Source organism: Mesoplodon mirus (assembly GCF_964341445.2).
Source record: "Mesoplodon mirus genome assembly, chromosome: 20".
In the NCBI taxonomy this organism is placed as follows: domain Eukaryota; kingdom Metazoa; phylum Chordata; class Mammalia; order Artiodactyla; family Ziphiidae; genus Mesoplodon; species Mesoplodon mirus.
In genome coordinates, this window is record NC_138996.1 from 35658503 (window position 1) to 35682695 (window position 24193).

At 39.6% G+C, this 24193-nt stretch overlaps 1 long non-coding RNA gene across 2 annotated transcripts in view; it reads right to left on the reverse strand.

Moving 5' to 3' along the window:
• Window positions 1–367: 367 nt before the first annotated feature.
• Window positions 368–24193, reverse strand: part of LOC309795950 — a 138712-nt gene continuing 114886 nt past the window's right edge. For both annotated transcript variants that reach the window (XR_014292392.1, XR_014292393.1), the window contains one exon: window positions 368–637. This is a non-coding gene — a long non-coding RNA (uncharacterized lncRNA). The remainder of the gene's footprint in view (window positions 638–24193) is intronic.

The following is a 24193-nucleotide window of genomic DNA, read 5'->3' on the forward strand; positions in this document are numbered from 1 at the left end:
TGTTGTTTTTAGAGTAAAGCCGGGAGTTCTCAGCCCTGCCTGTAAGATTTTTCCGGTTATAGAGTCAGGAAGTAAAATATTGTAATCGCAGTGATTACTAATGACAGAATAAACACACTAAATGGGTGGGAGGCAGGGGAGGGGCGTGGGGGGCACACTGCACACGTCACGTTGAATCATGCAGCCAAGATTCTCCTGACAGTGCAGTGGGCCGGGAAGGCTAAGCTGGATGCTGAGACTCCTTGCCCTGAGTGGACACCTGCGGAACCGTGTCCAGGCGCAGCGCAGCTGGCTGCAGTGCAGCGGCCGACCCTAGTGGGACCCGTCAACCGGAGAGATGCTCGGACTCCAAGGGAAAATGTAAAGTCATCCACAGAATTGTCGGAAAAACAGATGGCCTTATCCAACAGGTGATCAGGTGATCTTACCTGTCTGCTTCTGTGACATAGTCTTGGAGCTGCATTAAGTGCTAAATCTGGTGATGCTGAAGGGCTTCCAGGATAAAACGTGAGCCCTGTTATCTGGCTGGGATGGCTCCAGTAGGCCAGAGGGACCAATCCTTCCAAATCTAAGGCCTCCTGCTGGTCAGTCCCCTTCCAGGAAGGCACATTCCGTGAGAAAAGATCTCCAGGGCAACCTATGAAAGGCAGTGGGTCTATATCAGTACCTGTGCTTTTATGACACACTCCTGCCACACACAAAATTGCAAGTGAAGTTTCACAAAATAATACTTCGGGCTACAGGCACATGCTCATTTACCCTTCTTCCATGTCATTAAAAGAAAAAAAAAAGATGGTCATGACCTAGTTAATCAATTTCAAGACTCCTTGTTTAAAAAAAGTTCAAATTGTAATAGGAATCAAGAAATTGAGTCTACAATATAACAGAATTTCATAGTAACAGCTACAATTTACCTGCTATTATATGCTAGGTGATTTATAAACAGCAGCAGCAGCCATAACATTCCTGGGAGTCATTCATTACTCAGCAGACGTTTACTGTGCTCCTGTTTGCCAGGCACTGTTCTAATCGCTAGAGACGGAGCAGTGGTCAAAACAGAAAAAACAATTTCTGCTCTCATGGAGCTCACCGTCTGGTGGGGAGGATCTCTAGCAAACACGTGAGGAAGTAAGATGTATTTTGTGTCATAATAAGTACTATGGAGAAAAAGAATCGGGGAATGGGGCTAAGGCGTGTCTGGGTGCAAGCTGATACCTGAAGGAGATGAGAGAATGGACTTCAGGGTATCAGAAAGAGGAGAAATCCTGACCCCGGGAGTAGCAAGGGCCAGACTCTGAGACAAGGATTCTTGGCTCATCCAAGGAACAGGACTGATGTGGGATACAGATGTGGAAAAACAGGTTCAGGAAACTTAGCTCAAGGTCCGACTAGGAGGGGTTTTGAACACAGGTCTAGCTGGCTCCAAAGTCCATTACAATGTCCGTCACCAGGACGTGTATAACACTAGGTACTGCACATCTACTGCGTGTCACCCATCCTCTTACTCAGCTTTAACTGTGATGGTTGCCTCACATTGTCTGGTGAACTACAGGAGCCAGGTACCCCTGGCTAGAAATCACATAATAAAGAGCTTGTTTACAGAAGACACTCAGGCCCAACAAGCTTTACGAAGATTAACAGGGGAAAGAAGCAAATACATATCCAGGGCATCACTCTTGTAATTATTTAGTGAGAGTGCATAAGAGAATAATTTTCTATATATATTCATATGTTTTCATATAAGGACTTAATATAACTCATTCATATAATTTCCTATATATTTATTCATCTTCTACGAGAAATATTTTAAGTTCAGTGTAACCTATAAAATCACTAGAGAGGGAAGTAGTTCTCATCAGTACAATTTTCCCAATTTCTTGGTTTTAAAGTTAATTTTTTACAGTAAGAATGTCCAGTCATTCCAGTCATGTCCAGTCATTTCACAGACAGCCTTCAGCTGGGCACTGTGCTCTGTGCAAGGTCTACACCTTGGTGTCTGGTTTTTCTCAAATGAGCCTCTTTTGCTGATTACTGGGGCTTTGGTGCCCCCTGGTGGTAGATCCGAAAAAAACAAGTACTAGGCCTCCCGCATTCCATGCCGCCTCGTGTTGCGGCCTGATGGGTATGATTTACAACACGGAAACGCATAAAGAAAAATTACCCACAGGAATGTGCACTTGTGGGTTCCTTTAGTCTTGCGTCACACAGAACTTGCCAAAAGCTGTGAGAGGGTTAAGGTAAGAGAAAGCAATATCTAATCTCATGAACAGACGGGGCTCGAAACCAGTGGTATGGAAAAAATATCTCTAAGAGTGGGACTAAGGGAAATAAATCAGTCTTATCGCAAATGTGTGCATACTGCCGATAAATCCACTCCTGCTGAAACAAGACAAGTAAGTTTTTAAAAGTTATTGAAAACCAGATTCTAAACAAACCCACTAACAGGATGAAAAAATGGTATTTTCTGGGCAATCTGAACTACAAACTGTTTGGCAGCAGTAGACACTGTGGCTCCACAGCAGACAGTTTCCAGCCATTTTGCTTTCATCCTTATTATGTCCTTGTGTTTAGGGATGTCTCCTTTAAATAGCATAAAGCTGGATTTTAAAAATCCAATCTGATGCTCCACATCACTAATCATTAGAGAAATGCAAATCAAAACTGCAATGAGGTATCAACTCACACCAGTCAGAATGGCCATCATCAGAAAATCTACAGACAATAAATGCTTGGAGGGTGTGGAGAAAAGGGAACCCTCTTGCACTGTTGTTGGGAATGTAAATTGATGCAGCCACTATGGAGAACAGTATGGAGGTTCCTTAAAAAACCAAAAGTAAACCTACCATACGACCCAGCAATCCCACTACTGGGCATATACCCTGAGAAAACCAGAATTCAAAAAGAGTCATGTACCACAATGTTCATTGCAGCTCTATTTACAATAGCCAGGACATGGAAGTAACCTAAGTGTCCATCGACAGAGGAATGGATAAAGAAGATGTGGCACATACATACATTGGAATATTACTCAGCCATAAAAAGGAACGAAATTGAGTTATTTGTAGTGAGGTGGATGGACCTAGGGACTGTCATACAGAGTGAAGTAAGTCAGAAAGAGAAAAATACCATATGCTAACACGTATATATGGAATCTAAAAAAAAAAATGTTTCTGAAGAACCTAGGGGCAGGACAGGAATAGACTCAGACGTAGAGAATGGACTTGAGGACACGGGGAGGGGGAAGGGTAAGCTGGGACAAAGTGAGAGAGTGGCATGGACATATATACACTACCAAATGTAAAATAGATAGCTAGTGGGAAGCAGCCACATAGCACAGGGAGATCAGCTCCGTGCTTTGTGACCACCTAGAGGGGTGGAATAGGGTGGGAAGGAGGGAGATGCAAGAGGGAGGAGATATGGGGATATATGTATATGTATAGCTGATTCACTGTTATACAGCAGAAACTAACACAACATTGTAAAACAATTATACTCCAATTAAGATGTTAAAAAAAAGCCAATCTGATAACCTCTATCTTTTAATTGGTGGTTATGAATATCAATTTATTTGGAATTATTCTCTCCTTTTTGTATTTTATATACAATCTTCTGTTTCTTTGCTCATTTCTTGTTTTATTTTGAATTGAGCCTTCTTGTTTGTTTTTATTTCATTTTTAATTCACTGATATTTTTTCTTAAAAATTTATGTAAACCTTGAAATATTACCATACATGTGTAACACATTCTTAAGTTAATGATTCTTAAATTAATTCTTAAGAATGCAAGTTTCACGAGAGCTGGGATTTTTTTACTTTGTCTACGGCTGGGCTGTATTCCCAGCATCTTGAAGAGTTCCAGGCGGCACACTTGGGCCATATTCACCTGCTCATGACCTACATGCTACTATGGTCCATTATTTTAGCTTTTTTCAAATTAAATAGGACAAATCTGACATCACCCTCATCATCATCACTATAAACGTCTACGTTTAGGTTTACTCATAATATGTACCATTTTCCTGACTTGCCACTGCTTCCTGCTTTGCCCATCTTTCTGAAGTTCATCTCTTAGATGTTCCTTTGATGAAAAAATGATGGTGGTAATGCTCTTAGGTTTTGTTTATCAAAAAATATGTTGCTTTGTCCATGTTGTTGAAACGTTTTGCTGAGTGATTAATTCCGGATGGACCGTTATTTTCTCTCAACTCTTTGAAGATATTTGCTATAGGCTGAATGTTTCAGCACAGCTGCCCCCAGCCCCCAATTCGTATGATGAAACCTGAGTGCTCAGTGTGATAGGGTTACCTTACGAGGTAGGGCCTTTGGTCCTGAGATCAGGTCCTGAGAGCAGAGTCCTGCGAATGAGATCCATGCCCGTATAAACGAGGCCCCAGTGAAAGCTCCCTCACACCTGTGCAGGGGTATGGACACAAGAAGTCTGCTACCTGGAAGACGGCCCTACCTGACCACGCCAGCACCCGGATCTCAGATTTCCAGCCTCCAGAACTCAGAGAAGTAAAAATTTTGCTCTTTATTAGCTACCCAGTCTGTGATAGTTCGTTGTAGCTGGCTGAATGGACTAAGGCATGTTATTCCTCTATCTTCTGCCTTATCTTTTAGCTTCTTAGAATATGCATCAGTCTAATCATTTTATCTTATTCTGTATTTTCTCTGTTGGCTGCTGATATATTCTTTTCTTTCCAGTTTGATATAAGTTGTATTTTGTGTCTGTGGATTTATTTCTTTTACAGAAATGGAAAACGCAGTAATTCTTCAAATATTGCCCTTCTGCTCTCTCTGTGTGGGAGTCTGTTATACTTCACTCTTTCAAGGCTCCTTAACTTTTCTTTCAAATTTTGTTCTCGTTGTTCCCTCTTAGATTATTCTGGATATTTTCTTCAGATCTATTTTCCAGGCCACTAATTCTTTTTTAAGATGTGTCTAATCTGATATTTAACCCATTTATAGAATTATTATTTTTTATTTCTTAAAGTTCTACTTTGCTCTTTTATAATTTCCATGACCCCCCCTTTTAAAAATAGATCTTTATTGGAGTATAATTGCTTCACAGTACTGTGTTAGTTTCTGTTGCACAACAAATCGAATCAGCCATATGCATACACATGCCCTCATATGCCCTCCCTCTTGAGCCTCCCTCCCACCCTCCCTATCCCACCCCTCTAGGCCATTGCAAAGCACCAAGCTGATCTCCCTGTGCTATGCTGCTGCTTCCCACCAGCCGACTATTTTACATTCTGTACTGTATATATGTCCCCATATCCCTTCCTTCTTGAGCCTCCCTCCCACCCTCCCTATCCCACCCCTCTAGGCCATCGCACAGCACCAAGCTGATCTCCCTGTGCTATGCTGCTGCTTCCCACCAGCCAACTATTTCACATTCCGTAGTGTGTATATGTTGATGCTACTCTCACTTCACCCTCCCACCCCATGTCCTCAAGTCCATTCTCTATGTCTACCTCTTTATTCCTGCCCTGCAACTAGGTTCATCAGTACCATTTTTTTTTTTAGATTCCATATATATGTGTTAGCATATGGTATTTGTTTTTCTCTTTCTGACTTACTTCACTCTGTATGACAGACTCGAGGTCCATCCACCTCACTACAAATAACTCAATTTCGTTTCTTTTTATGGCCGAGTAATATTCCATTGTATATATGTGCCACATCTTTATCCATTCCTCTGTTGATGGACACTTAGGTTGATTCCATTACCTGGCTATTGTAAATAGTGCTGCAATGAACATTGTGGCGCATGTTTCTTTTTGAATTAATTATGGTTTTCTCAGGATATATGCCCAGTATTGGGATTGCTGGGTCGTATGGTAGTTCTCTTTGTACTTTTTAAAGGAACCTCCATACTGTTTTCCATAGTGGTTGTATCAGTTTACATTCCCACCAACAGTGTAGGAGGGTTCCCTTTTCACCAAACCCTTTCCAGCATTTATTGTTTCTAGCTTTTCTGATAATGGCCATTCTGACCCGCATGAGGTGGTACCTCATTGTAGTTTTGTTTGCATTTCTCTATTAGTGATGTTGAGCATCGTTTCATGTGCCTCTTGTCCATCTGGATGTCTTCCTTGGTAAAATGTCTATTTAGGTCTTCCGCACATTTTTTAACTGGATTTTTTTTTTTTTTATATTGAGCTCCATGAGCTGTTTGTATATTTTGGAGATTAATCCTTTGTCTGTTGTTTCATTTGCACATATTTTCTCCCATTCTGAGGGTTGTCTTTTTGTCTTGTTTATGGTTTCCTTTGCTGTGCAAAAGCTTTTAAGTTTAACTAAGTCCCATTTGTTTATTTTTGTTTTTATTTCTGCTTCTCTAGGAGGTGGGTCAAAAAAGATCTTGCTGTGGTTTATGTCAAAGAGTGTTTTTCCTATATTTTCCTCTAAAAGTTTTAGTGTCTGGTCTTACATTTAAGTACCATGTTCTTGGACTGGAAGAATCAATATTGTGAAAATGACTATACCACCCAAAGCAATCTACAGATTCAGTGCAATCCCTATCAAACTACCAATGGCATTCTTCACAGAATTAGAACAAAAAATCTTACAATTCATATGGAAACACAAAAGACCCCGAATAGGCAAAGCAATCTTGAGAAAGGAAAACAGAGTTGGAGGAATCAGGCTCCCTGATTTCAGGCTATACTACAAAGCTACAAGAGAGTATACTACTGGCACAAAAACAGAAATATAGATCAATGGAACAGGATAGAAAGCCCAGAGATAAACCCATGAACATATCATCACCTTATGTTTGATAAAGGAGGCAAGAATATACAGTGGAGAAAAGACAGCCTCTTCCATAAGTGGTGCTGGGAAAACTGGACAGCTACATGTAAAAGAATGAAATTAGAACACTCCCTAACACCATACACAAAAATAAACTCCATGACCCCTTTTTAAGTCTCTTGGTTCTTGCTCATTTACTAAAGTTCATCTTTTATTTTTAAACATTTCATATATTGTCATTTAAAAAAATGTGAGTCTGAAGATTCTAATATCTGAAGACCTTTAAAAAAATTTCTTTTTCTGCGGACTCTTACTCATGGCAGTTTACTCCTTGTGTCTTGGTGGTTAGTTGTTTTCGGTTTTTGCTTTATTTATTTATTTTTTAAACTGTGAGCTCACATCTGTAGAAAGTCTGAGCACCTAAATTGGTGAAACAACTTACCTCCAGCCAGATTTGCATTTGCTTCTGCCTGGAGGGCCAGCTTTTACTGTTCTGACCGGTGACCTTCTTAGGTGTTTTCAAGGGCTGTGGCTTAACCTGGGGCCCCCATCCCCCTTCTGTGGGCCCAGGGCTCAATCTCTTGCTTCTAACTTTGTATGGACCTCTGCCTTCCAGAAAATTCTGAATTTTGGTTTTGGTTACTGCTCACATTTAGGTTTTAACTCACTGGTCTTTCCCCCCTCTTCCCTTGGAGCTTTTGTATATGTTTTTAAGAGCTAGGAGTGCATGAACCTTGCGTGTGTTCCCTTCATCCGGGAGCTGGTTGTATTGTGGCAGGAAGTGTCTTAGAGCAGCACGTCCAAAACGATGCCAAACATGGAAGCGCAGGCATCTCTTTGCTCGAGAAAAAACAGCCCTTCGCAGCTTAATATGGAGCTACTGATTTGGTAAACACATTTTTTTGGTCTCCCTTTTTCCTAATAAGCAGAGAATGCCATAAGTTTGCTTTTACACTCAGGTAGATTTTACCATCTTGCCTCAGGGCATCAATATTTTGTTTTCTGCTATAATTTAATGAGCAGGGAGCCTAAGTCTATCCCCATCCCACAAGGTATAGTACTGATTTAGAACTTTGGGGAAGGATACTTATTAATATACATGTGCATCAGAGGGTGGGAGCTTTGTCCCACAAATTTCAGGGATCTTCCACTACTGTGGAGTGCCTAGGGGATCAGAAATTTGGGTTGGGATAGAATATCACTTTTAAAGTAAAAGGCAAATGGCGACCCCCTATGCCCCCTACCACTGTAAAAGTTCTACTTTGTTCTTTTATAATTTCTATGACCCCTTTTTAAGTCTCTTGGTCCTTGTTCATTTATTAAGGTCCATCTTTTATTTTTAAACATTTCATATGTTGTCATCTTGGGCTTAGGAGGCAGCATGAACCCATTGTGGTGTCTGCTCCAACCCCAATGCTGAATAACCTGGTAAATCAAAGGCTGAAAGCCTGAATGGGGCCCAGAATAAAAGAAGATCCTTCTGTTCAACCCGTTTGCTATGCAAGCAATTCTGACAATGTCCTGGTGGGTCCAGTGGTGCTTCCAGAGCCTGCACCTGACTGGGCTGCTGTGTGGAGTCTGTGATGAGCTCTGATGGGTGAATCAGAGTGAATACCCTTAGGGTTTTGGAACAAAGCCATGCTCTCTTCAGAAAGTAAATATTGCTTTGAGAATAATTCTTGGTTCATGCTCGGGCTTTGAGATGCCAGTAATCGTGAAACTTGAGAGGCACGTCAAAAATAAGTTCTGTCTGATCCTCTAAGCCTCAAGTCATTACAACTCTCCAACATTTAATTGAAGGGATTATATGGGACCAGACAAGCCCTGAATGAACTGGTAAACTCACTGCCATCTGTCCCTTTCTCAATCACATCTGTGACCTGACATGGAGTTATCTGAAGAAGAAAAAAACTGAGTTTGGCTCATAGATGGCTCCCCATGACATCCTGCATTAGGCAGGGGTGATGAACTGAAGAACTATAGTACTTGGAGGTGACCTTCAGGATACTGGAGAAGGAAATCTCAGCGACCGGGTGTCTAAGTAGTATGTCTTAGGATTCACTTTTCCTGGAAAGAGAGATTGCAAGAAGTGTGGAGCGACACCAGTTCTTGGGAATTGCTTGTAGTCTGGGTGGTTGGTCAGCACTTGGAAGAAGTAACTTTGGAGACAAGTAAGCTTGGGGAAGAGCACAGGACAGGATATCTAGGAATGCGCCCAGGACGGGAGAACATCAGTGACGCACAGAAGTTCTTACCAGAGGGCTCTCCCAGAAGAGGCAGCTCTTAATGACCAAGTGGAGAAGACGACTTGTCCTGCAGATGTCAGCTTCTGTCTTTACCTCCTCTGGTTCTTGCTCACTGACTTCAGGACAGAGTGACCGTGTTAGCAGGGATGGCAGTTCTCCGTGGGCTCAACCGTGAAGATCCCCCCATTGGCCAAATCAGAGGTGGCATTTTTTTAAAACTTTTTTTTTTTTGCGGTATGCAGGCCTCTCACTGCTGTGGCCTCTCCCGTTGCGGAGCACAGGCTCCGGACGTGTAGGCTCTGCGGCCATGGCTCACGGGTCCAGCCGCTCCGCGGCATGTGGGATCCTCCCGGACCGGGGCACAAACCCGTGTCCCCTGCATCGGCAGGCGGACTCTCAACCACTGCGCCACCAGGGAAGCCCCCAGAGGTGGCATTTTTTAACACTTTATGACCAACCGGCACTTTTTGTCCTTGTCACCTCTGTTCTCGTGACTTGGGCTATGCTACTCTAAAGACCTTGCTTTCCAGGAGAAACAAAAATGGCTCCACTGACCTGAAAGTTGAAACAGCAGCCTGGCTCCTTTGAGAGTCTCTGCCATTAGACACACAAGCTAAGAGGAAGTTTACTCTTTTGACAGAGATTATTTGTCTTAATTATCAAGCAGAAATGTGATGAAGTAAGGGAGGAATCTGAGGTCAGAGAGGTAAATATGCATTGACTTGGAGACCTTTGTTCCATGGATGTGCCAGCAAGTCTCATGTCACATATGACATCTAGTGTCCCAGGGAAAGTGGGAATTACACAACACAGAGAGATGGGCAAGACCTTCTGTACTTGCTTTCAGCCTATAAAGATGTCTCTTTGTTCATCCAGGTGAGTGGATTTATGAGCTGCCTTATCTGTTTTACATTGAGCTAATCATTTGTTTCCCTCAAGATTGGCTGGGTTATGCTGCAAGCACAGACAATCCCAGAATTTCAGTGGCTTAATAACAGTGCATATTTATGTTTTGCTCGTGATCCAAAAGGGTCCAAGGAGGTGGCAGGGGCTCTAGGTTTTGTAATCAGATTCTGTGACTTAGGCTGCTAGAGAAAAAGGAATATAGTGAATCACGCAATGGCAGTCTTTCAGACAATCTCTGAGTAGGAGAATTACTTGTAATCAATACACAGATAACAGTGCAAAGTGACTGCAGCGTCAACCAGGTAGCCTGGATAATTCAGGAAGCAACAGTAGTAACAAGCAAGAATGAGGACGTTGGTGTAACATGGGGTTCAGTTTAATGTCTGTCACAGAAGTGTAAACAGAGCACGGGAGTTATGCAAGATTGCAGAAGTAGAAAATAAAAGAAACTACAAATTAAGTATGTCTGTTAATAAATGAGTGAATGAGTAATTTAAAACACACACACACACACACACACACACAGCATTCAACTCCTTATAAGATCATTTATCCGTATCTTTTATGATGTGAGGTTGTTAAGAATAAGCTCATAATTAGATACTTACATTTTTATAATAGTAAGGTAAATTGTTTGGTATATTTCATAAATGGGACTTTAAGTTATTCTCAAGCAAATAACATTTTTGTTGCTAAGAAGTACCTATTGCAGGGAGGCTCCCACCACCCTGAATGCGAGGCTGGATTAGCTGTTGCTGGGCACTGGGACCAACAACCAAAGAAAACAAGCATTTCTGGTTTATCTCCACTAGATGGTGCTATTGAGTTCAAGATTCGACCTGCTGTATCTTAACGCAAGAATTTGACTAACTGTAGAAGACATTTATATTGTGTTACTTTCCCCTTCTACATTAGTATTTAAAACAGTATTAAGATCACTTTTATTCATTTTGGAAGTAAAATAATAACAATTGTAACCTCAGGAAATTTGAAAACTCTGTCAACTACTTAAGGAGCTGGTATGCTATTATCTGATGTTTCTCCTGTAATTCATAGAAAGGATCTTTTTATTAAAAAATATAGTTTTGGGGTCATGTGTACATGTGTCGTGAATTTTAATCATATCTATTTTCCTTTCTGGGCGAAATAAACTTTTCATTTTCAGATGACTGAAAGAGTAGGGGCTACACATTTTCAATTTTTTAATCGGGCAAGAAAATATCTTGGGCGGCCTTGTTTGTGAGTAAAAATACACTACTTTTGAGTACGTAGTTTCACTTGAGTTGTCATGAGATACTGTAAACAAAAATAAAAATTCTAAAAGGTAAAAAGCACTTCTTTCAACGACGGAATGAGGAGTACAATGTATATGTACTGACTCTGAGAGTGGGTGATTACAGAACAAGAAGGAAACCAGCAACTCGGTCTGGGTTTATTTTCTGTGTATACACAGCTGGAAGAGCTCTCAGGAGTTACCTAATCCATGTCCATCACTGCAAAAATAAAGAAATGGAGGATCCAGACCATATTTAAAAATGCTCTTGAGAAAGAAAGGAAAGATGCTGAGTGCAACCTAAGTGGCCTGCAGGTCTTTACAAAGCAATTGCTTACAGACAATGTCCAAAAGCAGGACCAAGTTATGAGTAAAGAATCAAGGTCTTCGGTCAGTGTGTATGGACAATTATCTGTTGTCTTTAATAAAGGCTGTAGAGTTAAAAAGAGGCCTGAAATGGCATTGGCACTGGAAGATATGAAAATACCATGCCCCCAGAATCAGCTTGTAGAGTGAAAAGTGCAGACCCAGGGTCAGGTAGAACTGAGGAGTAAGTGGCAGATCCTTGCCTTCCAGCCTGTGTAACCACTGACACTCAGCGTCTCTATAAAAGGAGTTAAGAATACCTACATCATGGAGGTGCAGGACAGCCTAAATGAAATAACAGGACAGGCTCTCAATAAAGAGTTATCCTGTTACCTCATTAAGAAATAGCTTTTAAAATTGAAAAATGAAAGCGCAACTTAAGGGATGAATGAGCAATGTCTGATGCCATGTGTCTGTCCATTTGGGGGCTGAGTTTTGTTTTGATCCTTCTAATGATGGGTTTGGGTGAATTTCTTGGTCCTAGATTTGCAAAGCTCATGTGATTGCTTGCACAGACCCAGCCAGAGTCAAGCTGATGGAAAGCCACAGATTACAGAAATCAACAATAAGATGTAGAAAATCACAGGCAACAGAAACACAGTATTTATATAGGTCGCATGGCTGCTCGGGGGCTGAGGCTCCCTTGATTGGACCCACAATACTACAACCTACATGTTGTACTCCTCCCATCACACCCCGTTACCCTTTTGTTCCCGAGGATTTATACCAACTTTGTTATGTTGTTACAGATTTCAGACTGCGGTGGGTTCTAGGATGGTGAAATGTGAGCATTTACATACTTTAATTTTTTCCTTTTCATTTCTCTTATCATCCAGCAGATGTCACTCATTCTCTTTAGTTAGTCCATGTTTATTCTCACATGCCTGGGACCAGCTGAAGAGAAATCACCTTTAGTTATTATGTCAAAGTGATATGTTTGTTGAACTGTAACAATAATCATTCTCCCCACTAGCCTATCGGGGGCTCGAGGATTCACTGTACTCAAGTGATGATGAATTTTTATTTTCTCATTTAATTAAAAAAAAATCTCCATCTCTGTTTCCAAAATGTGTAACTGGGAAATAAATGAGAAAACAGAGAAGACATGCAGGGAATTTAAATTTGCATTTGTGGTAAAATAATTTGTAGTTTCATGAGAAAGGACAAATCCCTCGTTGATGCCGATGTAAGGTTGTGATTTCACTCTATAGTTTTGAATAAAAAGATGTCATGCGGTTTATGGTGTATATTTGTGCAGATGTGTGAAATAATGTGCTTTTTAATCATTCCTGTTGCAATACAAATAATCATTATATCCAGCCATTGGTGCCGTCTTCGGGCTTGTTAGCTGGGGCAGATTTTATAAAAACAAGCTTAACTTATACAAGGTAAGTTTTCTTTAGTTTCTAAAAGTGAGGAAGTGCCTCTTTAAAAAATATATATACTGCAAGCAAGAGTCTATGTACCCTTAGATGTTTCTCAAACTGTCTTTGTGTTTTCAATCTATTGATACTTTCTCCTTTTAATAGGGATTAGTTGTTGGTCCTCAGAGTATTCATTAAAGGGAGCAACATTACTAGTCTTTCTCTGTCAGCAAATGCTGAATTTATTATGGGAGAATGGGTCATCTCTCTGCAAGCCTGTTTTTGACTCCTGTACTTTCAATTAGCTTGTTGAAACAGTTGGACTGGATGCCATACTTCAATATAGGCATTTATGTTCCTAGCTGGTGGCTCTTCCTGATGGACTCTGAGGTCGAATGCTTCCCAGGGGATCTCAGCTTAACCTGCTTTTGCCTCTGACACAGATCCTTGTCTACCGGCCATTTGCAATCAGAAAAACAAAAAAACACTCAATTTCTCTCCATTTTACTTATTTAGAAATTTTTGGCTTGTTATAATTTATGCAGCTTTTGAATACAAAAAGCCAGTTTTAAAGTACGTATATCAAACAGCAGCTATTCATCAGGAACACAGAAACAATCAGTGAGAAAGAAATGCCAAACTAATAAAGTTCAGGAAAGAAGAACCGAGTTGGATACTGAACAACAATTGAATAGCTTTATGGAAAAAACAGTACGGCTTAGTAATCTGAGTAGGAAAATAGGCTATTATTAAACTTTGAAAACCTGATATGCAAAGTTTTACAACACAACAGTAGTATCCAGAATAGATTTCAAAAGACTTTTTTATACTAGGCGGTTTCCTCATGGACCCCAATGATACCCTAAATGTTTCGCTACTGATGCATTCATCAGTAGTTACGAGAACAACACTCTTGTCTCTCCTCGATTCACACTTCGTTCACTTTATTTATTTATTTAATTTTTGGCTGCGTTGGGTCTTCGCTGCTGCGTGCGGGCTTTCTCTAGTTGCAGCGAGCTACTCTTCGTTGCGGTGTGCAGGCTTCTCACTGTGGTGGCTTCTCTTGTTGCAGAGCACGGGCTCTAGGCGCAGGGGCTTCAGTAGTTGTGGCACGTGGGCTCAGTAGTTGTGGCTCGTGGGCTCTAGAGCACAGGCTCAGTAGTTGTGGCGTGTGGGCTTAGTTGCTCCGCGGCATGTGGGATCTTCCCGGACCAGGGCTTGAACCCATGTCCCCTGCCTTGGCAGGCGGATTCTTAACCACTGTGCCACCAGGGAAGTCCCACACTTTGTCCACTTTAGAAGTGACCAAGTACTCAGTTCTCTAACCTGTAGACCAGGTGGGAAAGTGAACAGATCATAACAAAGAAAGAAGCAAGAAAAGATTGTGGAAATGATAATGTCGGTCCAGGACAAGATGCAAATGGCAGGCTGAAGCAGGGGAGGGGGAGATGCATGCTCCCTGGGAGGACATTGTACTAATGAGCTGGTAGCCTTTGAGAAACACTGATTGATGAGCTTTTCTGGCAGTTGCTCTGCAGCAATATTCCCATGAAAAGTCACAACTGCTGTCACGGTATCAGTACCCAGTGAAGCAAGCACACTGCTTTTTGCATGAACGTGAATATTCAATTCCAGAGATGTACAATAGAGGTAAGTAAACCCCCTCTTTCCCAGGTTCCCACATCACTACTTTTGAAGAGATGTCAGGTATTTCAAACAATGTTCCAGTCGTGGGAGACTTTAGGTCCCTACAGTTTATCATTTTTCAGGACTATTTTCAAAATACAATAATGTAGAGATCTCTTGACTTTTGAATTTACATTACAAATGCTAGTGGTATGAAAGTTTTGTTCAAATGAGTCCACGCCATGAAATATGGGTTTTTAGTGTATTGTATGTAAATGAGAAAGTTATTTTTCATTTGAAATACTACAATGATCATTGTTTAAAGAATTGAAAACAAAATTTTATATATTCATATGCTTTTTCCAGGTGTTTTGCAAATATAGTGTATATTTCTGGTGACTGAGAAGGTAGGGCATTTGCTCAAAACAAGAATGGCGATCAGAAGTGGGATCTCTTCGAAATTCAACAGTTTTTCTACTTCCCTCTGCCACCTGTCAATCTCTTATAATTGTGCTTGAAAGAGTATAGACAGACTTTTAGTCAGAAGTGGACTCTTCACTGTCATCCCATTTCGGGCCACCCATCACGTCATTTTGGGATCACAGGATTCCTCAGCTCTCCGAAAGCAGAGTGTTCCTGTGAAACTTTTCCTAAGCCAACAAAGCATAAAGTTACAAAGCAATTACTTCAGGACACACCTTGCTAACTATGCACAAAATAAAAGGAGATAAAGCACAGATGCTCACAGACACAGGTCGAAGCTCCGGAGGCCTGCTGCTGAGATGCCTAGATGCTGAGCGTGGCCCCCGGGAAGGAGCTGGCAGGGGCTCCCGGGTCTCCCTCCTCACCATGACCTTGTATATCTACGTGCCCTCGTGGGCCTCATCCTTCTGTCAGAGAGGCTTCGATCCGACAACTAGCATGACACTTTGGTTCTCGCTTTTCCATCATATGACTTAAAGTGACACATTTTTTCCTCTCTTACGAGGTGCCGGTGAGGTATAGGTGTCTATATTTTAAAAGTTAACCCAAGCATCATTGTTTGTTTATTGATTCTTAAAGTCAAAGCTGTCACAACTTGGGAGTCAAATAAACAAGTTATAGGGGGCTACCCATCTCTTCAAGTTCTGGACATATTTTTTAATGTACCAATGTTATCACTGCCATTGTGATTTTGAAAATATTCAACCGTTTTCTCCATAGCAGATATACAAAAAGACCCAAGAATATACATTCAGTAAGAGTAGAAATAAGAGAAAAATCTATAGTCCCTTTCCCAAGCCCTATGAGAGGGGGAAAAAATGAAAATGTATTAATCATTTTATTGTGTGAATAATGTAATTCTGTACTTGAAAGCCCGTTATGTATGAATTTCAAAATATGCGCTAATGGAAAAGTCAAAGCAAAATTAGTGAATTTACCTTAGTCTATTTCTCACTATGTGTTTAGTGTACGTTTTGAAGCACTGATTTTTCTCATTACTGCTTTTTATTCTTGAGAAAAGGGAAACGATACAGGACGAGATGGTGAGGAAAGTTAAAGGAAACAATAGTAATGAGTCATAGTGTGAATCTAGGTTTCATAGGTTCCCATGTTTAGCAAAAGTGCTTGTCGAGGGAGATGAGAGGGGGAAAAAAATCCCAGCTGTTTCCAAAAAATATTATAGTAGCCAAGAAGAAAGTTCAAATTTATAAAGCAAAATGAATGTCCACGTCATTACCTACCGCCCCATTTCCTTGAATTATGGCCGTGTGAAATTGATTTCTGTGTAGATTGGACTCACTGGCAGTTTCCTTTCCTACCAGGTCCCACAGTTCCTTTTCCTTTTTTTTTTAAAGAGCAAAAGTACCTCTCAGATTTATTATAAGTCAGAATGTCCATCCTTACAGCACGAACCAAACTGATATGGCATTTGCTTGGCTCAACAGAGGTGGGCTTTTGAGATTTCCCATTTTCCTTTTTCCCTTGTCCGTTTCTGATAAGAGAGGCTGCCCCTGCTTTAAAACAATGTAGCCCCAGTTTACACTGGCAAGTGGCTTTTCCTTATTGGTGTGGAAACGCAGCTGCAGTCTCTGTTTACCAGGGTTTTCCACCAGGAATCTCTGCAAGTGCAACCTCGCTAACAAGCATTTCTACGGATGATAAAGAGAAAATTTGCTTGTGCTACAAAATGAAAGCAGCCTTTCCTTCTGAGAACCTGGACCTTGACAAGTGGATTTCTTCTTTCTGCGGCTAACCTTTCTGCATATGGATCTTGTTAGGAAGAAGCACAGCATTGAAGACGTTTATTTTCTAATGAATATGATAGTTGTCGTGCTAAAAAGTAGAGTTTTGAAAAATTATCTTCTCGTGTTAGTCATTTCCTAGTGCTTACAAAGACGTAGGAGCAAGGCTGCTCTTCTACGTTGGCTAAATCTACCATCAAGTAGGATACAGATCTACCCACCATTTTCCTACTAATGCATCACTAATCTCTCACAGTCTTACTAAGCAACTTGATTCTTTTAAGAAGAGAGAAACGACTCTGGTTTTAGCTGTAGGCCTATTACTTCTTGCAGGCCTGACTCTAACATGGGCAGGGTCTGGGGCCAAAGTACAGAGGTAGGCCCACATAATATTTGGCTAAATATCTAGAAATTATACATTAAGCTAATAGCATGTTACATCAAATATGTTCTATTCTCCTGTCTCAACAAATTTCCCTTTATTATAACTTGGACATGCAAGTTTGAATTTAAATGTCTTGGACCATTGCAAGTTCTAGGATGGAGATCGCTGGCAGGAGTTCGAGCTGGCCTCTGGCTAGTGACTGGGCATGTCTTTTCTTATCTTCAGCTCTGTCCCCGACCTGAGAGGCCTCAGTATGGGTACTTCAGCCCAGATGCATTTCCAAGCTCCATCCAAACGTTACACATCCAACAAACAGATGGCCCTTGACCACCCCCAGGACCTAGGAGTGTAGATACCAATGGCATATTGACCCTTGCGGGGTCCAAACGAATCCTTGAAGCGGGTTTAGAGCCTTTAAGACAGGGGTTTTGGAGCTGGTATATCTGGAGCATCACTGTGAAGGGTTAGTGTGGGCTCAGTTGGAGGAGAGGGTAATGTCTTTCTTCAGTCCTTAGGAGGTCATAGACTGGGAGACACAGGGTCCAGGAAAGAGTACTGGTTACGCGAATCTTATTTGCACAGATTTTATGAAATTCTGTATTGAGAAGAGTTGGTAATATACAATAACAATCATAAGGTAAGCATACTGCTTACATTTACTTTGATAAGGGAAGTAGATGTAATAAGTAGCTACACACATGATGTTATGTAGAAACAAGATATCCTGTCCTAAATAAGAATCCCATCTCTATGACAGATTCAGCTTTCTAATCAATTGCTGTTTTTGAGACTGGCATACAGAGAGCAGAACTTTTTTGGATAGTGCTTCTACATCCTCAATAACCAATTAGCCATCTGTAAAAGACAATGACTGAACATCTGTGCTGTGCCTGACACTGCTGGGTGTGAGTACCCTGAGTATTTTAAACATGGAAATGAGATCAGGTGACTTCCTGGCTAATGTGATAATTTGTCATTGATAATGCAAGATAATTTGAATGATCTGCAACTCATGTATAGGGGACCCATTTAATTCTAAATGTTGAGGGTAGTGGTTGTACTCCAGAAATCAACCTTCCCCTAGCAGAAAAACAAAGACGTCAGCTGATGTGGAGGTTTCATCCCCTTTGATCCAGTGGCTATAATGAAAGTGTGCCACGTTTATTTTGCTGCCTGAGTATTATCTCCTGATGCATGGCTTCTTTCTATTGTAATCCCCAAATTCGGATGGTATCCTGAGGATGAACTTCCATGTTTATGGCTGTTTGGAGTTTTATCCTTTCCCATAGGGAAGTAGATTAAAATAAATTCCATGTAATTCTTACAGTGGACTTGCTCTAAGCACACAAGAATGCATTTCTTGATGTAACATCTTCCTCAGATATTTCTGACGGCATTTTAAGTATTTTAAGTGCAAGTTAGTGAGCTAAGTAGTATGCAGGGAAAAAAGATATAAATATAAAAGGCTGTAAGTAAACTAACCATTTCATGCAGTTACACAATTTTTATAATTCACATGGGTCCTGTGTATTCTATTTCATCCTTAGCTCAGACTCTTTCTCGTAATAATTCTGTAAAATAATTTCCCAGTCTTTCCAAGTATCTGTTACTTCCCTCACTTCCCATGTCTAATGTAAAGCTAAGTTGTTTATTTAACAATTATGAGTGGATTCAATGGATTAGTATAACAGTGTAAGGCTGGTCCAACTATTTCCCTAGGGGTGTGTATCATACCATGAACATTTTGGCAGTCAGTGTACTGCTACTGTTTTTAAAGACCATGTTTCGATTTTTAGAACACTGTATTTCAGAAATCTTGGTATATCATAAAATGATTTAAAAAAATTTCTACATGTGAAACTTCTCACTGAAATCGATCTAATTAAAAGCCTAAATTTATGTGCTTCAAATAGTAAACATGTGTAACGTCAACACATGTGTACACTATGCATTTACATGCATGATTGTGGCCGACAAGGTGGAAAAACTGGTTTAGCAATTTTGACTGAATTGTCCTAAGTAGTTGGTTTGGGCTTCTTTATGAAGTCTATTATTCTTTAACTGAATTAATTTTATAGACTAAATATTGTGGTGTTGTGAAGTCTATGGCCATACCACCCTGAACACGCCCGATCTTGTCTGTAGTGTTGTGAATAAACTCTTGTAATATATTTTTATACTTCTTGTTCAGAGTAGAGACAATGAAGACTCTATTACAGCCATCCTAATAGGGCTCTGCTACACCTTTACAATTTTCCTTCTGCCAGACAGACTTCTGAGTATCTTTCTTCTCATCACTGCTATAGCTATGACCCAAATCTAGTTATTATATGAGGTAATTTCTTAGTAATCCCCTTAGTAATCATATCTCCTTACTTTTCCAGCAAGACCAGTTTGCAGGTACAGTTTACAGAGTCTTATGGGTATGTGACTTGAATAAAACTTAAGGAAGACTTAACCAGTTTAGAATTTAGAAATAGCCAGCGGCTGTCATATTAAAAGCAGTTGATAGGGCTTCCCTGGTGGCGCAGAGGTTGAGAGTCCGCCTGCCGATGCAGGGGACATGGGTTCGTGCCCCGGTCTGGGAGGATCCCACATGCTGCGGAGCGGCTAGGCCTGTGGGCCATGGCCGCTGAGCCTGCGCGTCCGGAGCCTGTGCTCCGCAACGGGAGAGGCCACAACGGTGAGAGGCCCGCGTACCGCAAAAAAAAAAAAAAAAAAAAAAAAAAGCAGTTGATAAACCATAATGGGAAAGAATATAAAAAAGAGTGTGTATATTTTACATATGAGACACAGACAGGTTAATTAACTTGGCTATGTCCACTTAGTCACCATGAAAGATGCCCACATGTGATATTACTTCTGCTGTTTATACACCCCTGTGAAGGTGAATTGATTAGTCATGATTCTAGAGATCTAATTTCACATGATTTCCTTAGAGCAAAAATAAGCTATATCGTCCCCTTTGGATGCTATAACATATAAAATCCAAAGAGCAAATGCAGATTACATTAAGCATACATAACAGCAATGCACGGCTTACCGGGAGTCACTTCTTAATTTTGATTATTTAACTGAATAAGAAAAAGTGATATTTTGGCCAAAACTGTGCTGAAAACTGTTATTACTAAGACTTTAAAGATTAGGTTATATTTTGTTTAAAGCTGTTTGTGAAATTCAGCAGTCTTGAGGTTTTGTAATCCTCAAATCAGCTTTAATTAATTTATCAAATCCTTTTAGCAGAATTTGTTTCAGTGTTTTTGTGCACCTACCAAAAATAGAGCCATATTAGTTTTCTGTAATCTTTAAATTAGGTTTGCTCATGTGACCTAATACTCCATGTGGATAATCTAATTTACAGAACCACCAACCAAAAGGGGAAACTTCAATCCTTTATTTTGGTTTCTAGTGTGACCCGTCTCCTCTGAAATATGTTATATTCATACACATTTTCTCTCACTAGTAAATGAAAACCATTGATGCCATACATTTATATGAATAACATAAGATATAACCTACAACTGTGCCAAGATTAAGATCTGATTGCCACTTCACCCAAGAACATACCCAATAAACATTGATAAAAGCTGATGTTTTTGCTTTAAGATGGAGTCCACTTAGGGTTGTTTTAATATCCCAGATTAATTCACCCAACCCTGGGGGTAAGTTTCTTATCATGCCTTAAAAAACATTTCTGATTTCAGTTCTGTGATTATGCTGATCAACTTTTTCTTCATATAAAAGAACAGAGAATGCTAGATTATATTTACAGTCAAATATATTACATTACCCCTAAAAATTCACAAAATTCACAAAAGTTAAATAGAAAGACAAATACAAAGGTAACAAACAGTTTATTTTAGACTTTTCTTCTGACGTCTTAGACTCACTAGTCAAAATTTAGTTAGAACTAAACTTTTAAAAGATTGTATACCTACAGTCAAATAATACTTTCCATGAGTTGTTTAAACTTCAAAGGCAAGTGGTATTTGCCATATAAAGAAAAAAAGTTATTTCAGATAAACAATATGGTGAAATGTTGACTTGATCATATTGAAAGATTATGGCTCATTCAAGAATTATTTATGTGTGTATTTGAAATAATGGGCTATGGCTTCTAGGCTGAAAAAGAATGGAGTGATGACTAGAGGTCAATCTCTTGAGAGAACAGGAAAGCACTGAAGGACTTATGGTTGTGGGAGGTTTCAGAGCATCTTTAGAGGGAGCAAGGGGGGGTCTAAGAATTAGGAAAGGAAGTTATTTTAAAAGAGTGTAACTTCAGAATACGGCATTGTAGATGGAGACACTGAAGAAGATGACATGATATACCATGTGACATGTGAGGGTTATAGAAGTGATGGCAACTCACATAGAGGAGGACAAGACAGTATGACATCAAGGTGGATGTGAAAATCACCAAGAAGGATTGTAGGAAAGGAAAATGATAAATCGGGAGTCAGAGCCCAAAAGAAATCTAGGAGTGCTTCAACGAAGTGTTATTGATCCAGTGTGCTGAAAATGGCAGAGCATAAGGGAAAACACGGAGCTTTTGGAGGACGTGGGTAAGTCTGCAACTGCTGTCTGAGAGAGGAACAGGAAAGTAGTCAACAGGTGAAAGTTACATTTCAGAAAAATGAACTGGAGGGAAGGTATATCCTTTAATAAATAAAAGTTTAAAAATTAAAGGGTTTTCTTGGGATACAGCTGTTATGAGACAAGATTCTTGACCACGTAAATCTTGCATCCAGTGAATTTGTTGATTGTTTCCTTTGCTGTGCAGAAGCTTTTTAGTTTGATGTAATCCCACTTGTCTGTTTTTACTTTTGATGTCATGTCCAAAAAATAATTGTGCACAACGTCAAGAAGATTTTCTTTTTATGTTTTCTTCTAGTAGTTTTATCGTTGCAGGTCTTACATTTAAGTCTTCAATCCATTTTGAGTTCATTTTTGTATATGGTGTGAGATAAGGGTCTAATCTCATTTTTATGCATGTGGACATCCAGTTTCTCAACACTGTTTATTAAAGAGACTGTCTTTCCCCCACTGTGTGTTCTTAGCACCCTTGTCAAAGATCAGTTGGCCATATATGTCTGGATTTATTTCTAGGCTCTCTGATCTGTCCCATTGGTCTACATGTCTGTTTTAATGTCAGAACCATACTGTTTTTATCAGTATAGATTTGTAATATAATTTGAAATCATGAAGTGTTTTGCCTACAGCTTTGTTCTTATTCAAGATGGCTTTGAATATGTGGAATCTTTTTTGGTTCCATATGAATTTTAGAATTTTTTTATATTTCTGTGAAAATGCCATTGGAATTTTGATGGCGATTGCATTAATCTATAGACCACTTTGGGTATTATGGGCATTTTAACAATATTAATTCTTCCAATCCATGAGCATGGGATAACTTTCCATTTATTTGTGTTTTTAATTTCTATCTTCAGTGTTTCATAGTTTTGGGTGTACAGATCTTTTACCTTCTTGGTTAAATATATTCCTAAGTATTTTATTCTTTTTGATGCTATTTTAATGGAATTTTTTAAAGCTTTTCTTTCTGATAGTTTGATATTAGTGTATAGAAATGTAACCAATTTTTGTATGTTGATTTTGTATCCTGCAACTTTACTGAATTCATTTCTTAGTTCTAACAGCTTTTTTGGTAGAGTATTTTTTGTTTTCTATGTACAAGATCATGTCATCTGCAAACAGAGACAATTATACTTCTTCCTTTCCAATTTGACCTGATTTTTATTTCTTTCTCTTGCCTAATTGCTCTGGCTAACACTTCCAGTACTATGTTGAATAGATCTGAAAAGAGTGAGCATCTTTGTCTTGTTACTTACTGACCTTAGAGGAAACGCTTTCAGCTTTGCTGTTGAGTATGATGTCAGCTGTGGGTTTGTCATATATGGCCTTAATTATGTTGAGGTGCATTCTTTCTATACCTAATTTGTTGACAGCTTTATTTCAAAAATCATGAAAGTATGTTGAATTTGTCAAATACTCTTTCTATATCTATTGGGATGATCATATGATTTTTATACTTAATTTTGTTAAGGTGCTATTTCATATTTATTGATTTGCATATGTTAAACTATCCTTGCATCCCAGGGATAAATCCCAGTTGATCATCATGTATGATCCTTTTAATGTGCTGTTGAATTCAGTCTGCTAGTATTTTGTTGAAGATTTTTGCATCTATATTCACTAGGGGTATTGGCCTTTAGTTTTCAATTCTTGTAGTGTCTTCATCTGGCTTTGGAATCAGGGTAATGGTGGCCTTGTAAAATGAGTGTGGAATGTTTTGGAAGAGTTTAAGAAGGATGGACATTCATCATTTAAATGCCTGATAGAAGTCATCTATCAAACCAACTGGTCCTAGGCTTTTCTTTGTTGGGAGGTGTTTTGATTACTGATTCAATGTCCTTTCTCATTTTGGTCTGTTCAGATCTTCTGTTTCTTCATGATTCAGTTTGGTAGGTTGTACATTTCTTGGAATGTATCCATTTATTCTAGGTTATACAGTTTGTTGGCATATAATTGTTCATAGTATGGTCTTATGATCCTCTATATTTTTGTGATTGATATCAGTTGAAATGTCTTCTTTCATTTATAATTTTATTTATTTGTCTTCTTTTTTTTTCAAGCAATATTTACATTTTTATTTTCTCTTCCTATTGTCTATAAACATAATTCCACATAGCTTCAATATAATGTGCCATTCTTATCTTTTCATACTAAATTTAAATTTTATTATTCATAGTTATACTTTTTAACATTGTATTCACAAGGTTTCACTGAGTTGGTCCATTTTTTTTTTTTTCCTAAACATCCCCATTGGAGTACAACTGCCCCACAACGGTGTGTCAGCTTCTGCTCCACAACAAAGTGAACCAGCTATACCTGTACATACATCCCCATATCCCCTCCCTCTGGAGCCTCCCTCCCACCCTCCCCATCCCACCCCTCCAGGCGGTCACAAAGCACCGAGCTGATCTCCCTGTGCTATGTGGCTGCTTCCCACTAGCTATCTATTTTACATTT